This window comes from Ranitomeya imitator, chromosome 9 (genome assembly GCF_032444005.1).
Source record: "Ranitomeya imitator isolate aRanImi1 chromosome 9, aRanImi1.pri, whole genome shotgun sequence".
NCBI classification, from domain to species: domain Eukaryota; kingdom Metazoa; phylum Chordata; class Amphibia; order Anura; family Dendrobatidae; genus Ranitomeya; species Ranitomeya imitator.
Genome location: NC_091290.1, coordinates 8,281,192 through 8,289,697, shown reverse-complemented (window position 1 = coordinate 8,289,697; position 8,506 = coordinate 8,281,192).

The window sequence follows — 8,506 nt, the reverse complement described above, 5'->3', positions numbered from 1 at the left end:
CGCCGAGACACGTTTTTTTGTCGGAGCCAAAAAACGTTGCAATCTACGTTTTTCCAGACGACGTGTCGCCTAATTTCGACGCATCCGTCGAAAGACGTATACCGACGTATGCAAATCCGTCGCAATGCAATACAAGTCTATGGGGAAAAAACGCATCCAGCAAAATATTTTGCTGGATGCTTTTTTTTTTCTGCAAAACGACGCATTTTAACGTATTGCAGTTAACGCTAGTGTGAAAGTAGCCTTAGCCAGTACATGTCCGGGCCCATCTGAAGTTTGGTAGAGAGCATTTGGATGATCCAGAGGAGTTTTGGGAGAATGTCCTATGGTCTGATGAAACCAAACTGGAACTGTTTGGTAGAAACACAACTTGTCGTGTTTGGAGGTAAAAGAATACTGAGTTGCATCCATCAAACACCATACCTACTGTAAAGCATGGTGGTGGAAACATCATGCTTTGGGGCTGTTTCTCTGCAAAGGGGCCAGGACGACTGATCCGGGTACAAGAAAGAATGAATGGGGCCATGTATCGTGAGATTTTGAGTGCAAACCTCCTTCCATCAGCAAGGACATTGAAGATGAAACGTGGCTGGGTCTTTCAACATGACAATGATCCAAAGCACACCGCCAGGGCAACGAAGGAGTGGCTTCGTAAGAAGCATTTCAAGGTCCTGGAGTGGCCTAGCCAGTCTCCAGATCTCAACCCTATAGAAAACCTTTGGAGGGAGTTGAAAGTCCGTGTTGCCAAGCGAAAAGCCAAAAACATCACTGCTCTAGAGGAGATCTGCATGGAGGAATGGGCCAACATACCAACAACAGTGTGTGGCAACCTTGTGAAGACTTACAGAAAACGTTTGACCTCTGTCATTGCCAACAAAGGATATATTACAAAGTATTGGGATGAAATTTTGTTTCTGACCAAATACTTATTTTCCACCATAATATGCAAATAAAATGTTAAAAAACAGACCATGTGATTTTCTGGATTTTTTTTTTTCTCAGTTTGTCTCCCATAGTTGAGGTCTACCTATGATGTAAATTACAGACGCCTCTCATCTTTTTAAGTGGTGGAACTTGCACTATTGCTGACTGACTAAATACTTTTTTGCCCCACTGTATGTGTGTGTATATATATATATATATATATACATATATATATATATATATATATATATATATATATATATATATATATATATATATATATATATATATAATATATTTAATACAGAGCTAGATAGCAAAAGCCGGCAATTGAATTATCGGCTTTTCTGCTATCTCCTTATCGAACCCGACAGGATATGACACATGGTTACATACAGTAAACCATTTCATATCCCTTATATTTTTTTGCATATTCCTCACTAGTAATGTTAGTAGTGTGTCTGTGTGTAAAATTTGTGCGCTCTAGGTGGTAAAATTAAGGGTTAAATCACAGAAAAAACTGGCGTGGGCTCCTGCGAAATTTTCTCCGCCACAGTGGTAAAGCCAGTGACTGAGGGCAGATATTAATAGCTTGGAGAGGGTCCACGGTTATTGCCCCTCCCCCCCCTGGCTAAAAACATCTGCCCCCAGCCACCCCAGAAAAGGCACAGCTGGAAGATGCGCCTATTCTGGAACTTGGCCACTCTCTTCCCACTCCCGTGTAGCGGTGGGATATGGGGTAATGAAGGGTTAATGTCACCTTGCTATTGTAAGGTGACATTAAGCCTGGTTAATAATGGAGAGACGTCAATAAGATACCTATCCATTATTACTCCAATAGTAGTAAAGGGTTAAATAAACACACACATTATGAATAAAGTAATTTAATGAAATAAATACACATGGGGTTTTAATGTCTTTATTGTACGCTCAATCCAACTGACAACCCTCGATCTTCTGAAGGAAAAACAAAAAAAAACAATATCCCATACCTATCCGCCGTACAGTCTTGTCCCATGATGTAAATCCATCTGAAGGGGTTAAATAATTTTACAGCCTGGAGCACTGCTAATGCAGCCACCCCCTGGCTGTAAAAACTGGGGAATGAATGGAGTGCAGCTTCGTTGACTTGCGGTGCTGCGCCCCCTGGACATAGAGTTCACATGTGTTTATGCCACCAGGGGGCGCAGCACCGCAAGTCAACGAAGCTGCATTCCATTCATTCCCCAGTTTTTACAGCCAGGGGGTGGCTGCATTAGCAGTGCTCCAGGCTGTAAAATTATTTAACCCCTTCAGATGGATTTACATCATGGGACAAGACTGTACGGCGGATAGGTATGGGATATTGTTTTTTTTTGTTTTTCCTTTTTCCTTCAGAAGATCGAGGGTTGTCAGTTGGATTGAGCGTACAATAAAGACATTAAAACCCCATGTGTATTTATTTCATTAAATTACTTTATTCATAATGTGTGTGTTTATTTAACCCTTTACTACTATTGGAGTAATAATGGATAGGTATCTTATTGACGTCTCTCCATTATTAACCAGGCTTAATGTCACCTTACAATAGCAAGGTGACATTAACCCTTCATTACCCCATATCCCACCGCTACACGGGAGTGGGAAGAGAGTGGCCAAGTTCCAGAATAGGCGCATCTTCCAGATGTGCCTTTTCTGGGGTGGCTGGGGGGCAGATGTTTTTAGCCAGGTAGGGGGGCAATAACCGTGGACCCTCTCCAGGCTATTAATGTCTGCCCTCAGTCACTGGCTTTACCACTCTGGCGGAGAAAATTTCGCAGGAGCCCACGCCAGTTTTTTCTGTGATTTAACCCTTAATTTTACCACCTAGAGCGCACAAATTTTACACACAGACACACTACTAACATTACTAGTGAGGAATATGCAAAAAAATATAAGGGATATGAAATGGTTTACTGTATGTAACCATGTCTCATATCCTGTCGGGTTTTCTGCTATCTACTGCTGTATGAAATATATAAGAATGTATATTCTCAAATATTTTGAGCCCATGGATCCATTCTATGTCCATTTTGCAAGCCGGCGAGGAAAATCTCCCGTACAGATGCCATACGGATGACACACGGATAATTTTTGGAGAAAAAAAATCGCATCCTCGTATTGAATACGGATCAATGTTCAGGAACTTTTCTTGGTATTTCGGCCGTGAAAAACGGACCGTATTCTCCTACGCTAGGTGTGACCCACGGCCTTTCTGCCACAAGAACACAATGAACAAGTTGCAAGCAAAAAAAAAAAATCCAACTGCTTCCGACTTTGACCCGTTTGTCATGGTGGCAGCACCCCAGGGGGTCACAATGCTACTCACCACCTGTGTCCCCGTGTAACCCCAGCATTACTCTTGTAGGACCACAGATACCGGGACCACCAGGGCTGACCGTGCGGGGGTCGCCAGTGATCAGGAGGTATACACAGGCGGTCACTGTCGCTGTATTCTGTACATATTGTTTGCTGTAATTTTGAGCTGAAATAAACGTGATTTCCTTTTTTCATTTTTAGCGGTTTGTGTGGTTTATATCCAGGAGATTCTGCGTTCATGTGTAATGGCCCGAAATGACCTGCAGATGTCACTGATGAGGACAATTCCCATTTTAGGGTTTCCGTTGCAATCCGTGTGTGAACACGGAGCTAGAAATCTGCAACCGTTGTGTGGCAGTAAAGGGGCAAAGTTGGTGTGTTGCAAAAGTTTGTGCTCCCTTCTCATGTAGCAGCTGCCAGTGAAGCCCTGATGTCAGGGGTCGACGTACAAAGGAAAGGAGTTAATGATCGACTACAGCTAATCGGGGGTCCTGAGTGGGAGACCCCTTCCCCTTATACACCGAATCTCCTCCCTTCCTAAATTATCTGAGGGGCAGGGCAATTATCTGAGTGGCAGGGTAAATATAGGGTCTGCTTCATTATTGAATTTGCCCACTTTTCCAAGTCTTAGTGGGGGTCTCTTAATTCCTGCGGCGATGGATGTCGATTTCTGCCACAACAGCTAATGAGGACATGAGACCCTGGAGGAAAGCTCTGCTCCATCCCGTCTGGGCAGAATCCCCATTATTGGCCCATGTGCACTTCACTGATCCTTTCCTCCCAAACCTGCGGTCAGCCTCGACCCTGGACCCGCGGCGGCCGAGCCCTTAGGACCGGTCACCTGGTGCCCGACTCATCCTTGTCTGGGGATGATGCTCCCAACGACTCCCTTCCCAGGCTACAAACATCGGCACCAGTCGCTGGCTTTCCCGCTCCGGTTTTAAAAATTGCGCTGGAGCCCACGCCGCTAATTGCCCCAAACAATCTTGTATTAATTAGATACATGTCCCCTAATTTGCACACACACTACTAATTGTATTGTCACTGACATCTATATTTCTACCTATTCTGCATCTTTTTACTGTATGTAAACCATGTCTTCTATCTATCCTGTCGGCTCCTGCACTGATTTAAGCTCTTCTTTCTGTGCAATATAAAGATATATATATATATGTGTGTGGATTTATATATACAGGTCCTTCTCAAAAAATTAGCATATAGTGTTAAATTTCATTATTTACCATAATGTAATGATTACAATTAAACTTTCATATATTATAGATTCATTATCCACCAACTGAAATTTGTCAGGTCTTTTATTGTTTTAATACTGATGATTTTGGCATACAACTCCTGATAACCCAAAAAAACCTGTCTCAATAAATTAGCATATCAAGAAAAGGTTCTCTAAACGACCTATTACCCTAATCTTCTGAATCAACTAATTAACTCTAAACACATGCAAAAGATACCTGAGGCTTTTATAAACTCCCTGCCTGGTTCATTACTCAAAACCCCCATCATGGGTAAGACTAGCGACCTGACAGATGTCAAGAAGGCCATCATTGACACCCTCAAGCAAGAGGGTAAGACCCAGAAAGAAATTTCTCAACAAATAGGCTGTTCCCAGAGTGCTGTATCAAGGCACCTCAATGGTAAGTCTGTTGGAAGGAAACAATGTGGCAGAAAACGCTGTACAACGAGAAGAGGAGACCGGACCCTGAGGAAGATTGTGGAGAAGGACCGATTCCAGACCTTGGGGAACCTGAGGAAGCAGTGGACTGAGTCTGGTGTGGAAACATCCAGAGCCACCGTGCACAGGCGTGTGCAGGAAATGGGCTACAGGTGCCGCATTCCCCAGGTAAAGCCACTTTTGAACCATAAACAGCGGCAGAGGCGCCTGACCTGGGCTACAGAGAAGCAGCACTGGACTGTTGCTAAGTGGTCCCAAGTACTTTTTTCTGATGAAAGCAAATTTTGCACGTCATTCGGAAATCAAGGTGCCAGAGTCTGGAGGAAGACTGGGGAGAAGGAAATGCCAAAATGCCTGAAGTCCAGTGTCAAGTACCCACAGTCAGTGATGGTGTGGGGTGCCCTGTCAGCTGCTGGTGTTGGTCCACTGTGTTTCATCAAGGGCAGGGTCAATGCAGCTAGCTATCAGGAGATTTTGGAGCACTTCATGCTTCCATCGGCTGAAATGCTTTATGGAGATGAAGATTTCATTTTTCAGCACGACCTGGCACCTGCTCACAGTGCCAAAACCACTGGTAAATGGTTTACTGACCATGGTATTACTGTGCTCAATTGGCCTGCCAACTCTCCTGACCTGAACCCCATAGAGAATCTGTGGGATATTGTGAAGAGAAAGTTGAGAGACGCAAGACCCAACACTCTGGATGAGCTTAAGGCCGCTATTGAAGCATCCTGGGCCTCCATAACATCTCAGCAGTGTCACAGGCTGATTGCCTCCATGCCACGCCGCATTGAAGCAGTCATTTCTGCCAAAGGATTCCCGACCAAGTATTGAGTGCATAACTGAACATTATTATTTGATGGTTTTTTTGTTTGTTATTAAAAAACACTTTTGATTGGATGGGTGAAATATGCTAATTTATTGAGACAGGTTTTTTGGGTTATCAGGAGTTGTATGCCAAAATCATCAGTATTAAAACAATAAAAGACCTGACAAATTTCAGTTGGTGGATAATGAATCTATAATATATGAAAGTTTAATTGTAATCATTACATTATGGTAAATAATGAAATTTAACACTATATGCTAATTTTTTGAGAAGGACCTGTATATATACTAGCTATTGAACCCGTTCTACGCCCGGGTGGCGAGCATTTAAATTGGTATATGGTCTCCATCCTTTCATGTGCTGCACCCATCCTGCGTCCCCATCCTGTCATGTGCTGCTCCATGCTGCGTCCCCATCCTGTCATGTGCTGCACCCATCCTGCGTCCCCATCCTGTCATGTGCTCCATCCTGCGTCCCCATCCTGTCATGAGCTGCTCCATCCTGCGTCACCATCCTGTCATGAGCTGCACCCATCCTGCGTTCCCATCCTGTCATGTGCTGCTCCATCCTGCGTCCCTATCCTGTCATGTGCTGCACCCATCCTGCGTCCCCATCCTGTCATGTGCTCCATCCTGCATCCCTATCCTGTCATGTGCTGCACCCATCCTGCGTCCCCATCCTGTCATGAGCTGCTCCATCCTGCGTCCCCATCCTGTCATGAGCTGCTCCATCCTGCGTCCCCATCCTGTCATGAGCTGCTCCATCCTGCGTCCCCATCCTGTCATGAGCTGCTCCATCCTGCGTCCCCATCCTGTCATGTGCTCCATCCTGCATCCCTATCCTGTCATGAGCTGCTCCATGCTGCGTCCCCATCCTGTCATGAGCTGCTCCATCCTGCGTCCCCATCCTGTCATGTGCTCCATCCTGCATCCCTATCCTGTCATGAGCTGCTCCATGCTGCGTCCCCATCCTGTCATGAGCTGCTCCATCCTGCGTCCCCATCCTGTCATGAGCTGCTCCATGCTGCGTCCCCATCCTGTCATGTGCTGCACCCATCCTGCGTCCCCATCCTGTCATGTGCTCCATCCTGCATCCCTATCCTGTCATGTGCTGCACCCATCCTGCGTCCCCATCCTGTCATGAGCTGCTCCATCCTGCGTCCCCATCCTGTCATGTGCTGCTCCATCCTGCGTCCCCATCCTGTCATGTGCTGCTCCATCCTGCGTCCCCATCCTGTCATGAGCTGCTCCATCCTGCGTCCCTATCCTGGAGCGTCCCTGCCTCTCCGTTGGAGATCGCGGTGTGCGTTCAGTGCTTACGCATACCGCGATCTCCTGGGAGCGTCACTCTGTGGGGTCCAGACTGCGCTGGCGCTTGCGCAGTCTATAAAGGCTTTGGACAGAGTGACGCTCCCAGCGTTATATTATGGGGGTGCTTTGCTGGTGACACTGTTGGGGATTTATTCATAATTGAAGGCATACTGAACCAGCATGGCTACCACAGCATCTTGCAGCGGCATGCTATTCCATCCGGTTTGTGTTTAGTTGGACCATCATTTATTTTTCAACAGGACAATGACCTCAAACAAACCTCCAGGCTGTGTAAGGGCTATTTGACCAAGAAGGAGAGTGATGGGGGGCTACGCCAGATGACCCGGCCTCCTCAGTCACCAGACCTGAACCCAATCGAGATGGTTTGGGGTGAGCTGGACACAGAGTGAAGGAAAAAGGGCCAACAAGTGCTAAGCATCATGGGAACTCCTTCAAGATTGCTGGAAGACCATTCCCGGTGACTACCTCTTGAAGCTCAAGAGAATGCCAAGAGTGTGCAAAGCAGTCATCAAAGCAAAAGGTGGCTACTTTGAAGAATCTAGAATATAAGACATAATTTCAGTTGTTTCACACTTTTTTGTTAAGTATATAATTCCACATGTGTTAATTCATAGTTTTGATGCCTTCAGTGTGAATGTACAATTTTCATAGTCATGAAAATACAGAAAAATCTTTAAATGCGAAGGTGTGTCCAAACTTTTGGTCTGTACTGTGTCTATATATATATATTTATATATACAGATGTGTGTGTGTGTGTCACTGATTGTGTGTGTGTATATAAATGTACAGTACATACATATGTGTGTGTGTATATACAGTATATATATATATGTACATACATAGATGTGTGTGTGTGTGTCTCTGACGTGTGTGTATACGTATGTATAATGTATTCTATGTGTATATGAGTCGCCCACCAGGGCAGTGGGGTACTCGGTACCGGGTCCGGTCGCACTTAAAAAGGATGTCACGGCTGCGACCCGGTCCGTGGCACTGGCACTCAAGTAAAGGGGAAAGGTCTTTAAAGGGTACTGGCAACAGGTGCAGAAGGAGTCCAGGCAGCACGAAAACAAGTAGAAATCCCCTTGACAGTTCAGGTTGGGAGCCTTCCACTATGCGCTGTTTTTATGGTCCCTTGCTACCTACAGTTTGCTGGCAAGGTACCCCTTTCTCTCTGCTGTCCTGGGACAGTACCTGCACGGTAGGCAGCTTGAGCTGTTCTCTTGGGGTCTCTGACACGGTGACTCCAGGCTCTAACTGCTGCTGTACCTCAGGTTTAGTATGGGCAATTTACGTATAGTCCTATGCCCTCCGTTCTACTGTGGACCTTGCAATTATCCACAATCTCGGGTTCACAGTGCCCGGTTTCTGCGCTCTGGCTCACAGGAGGCC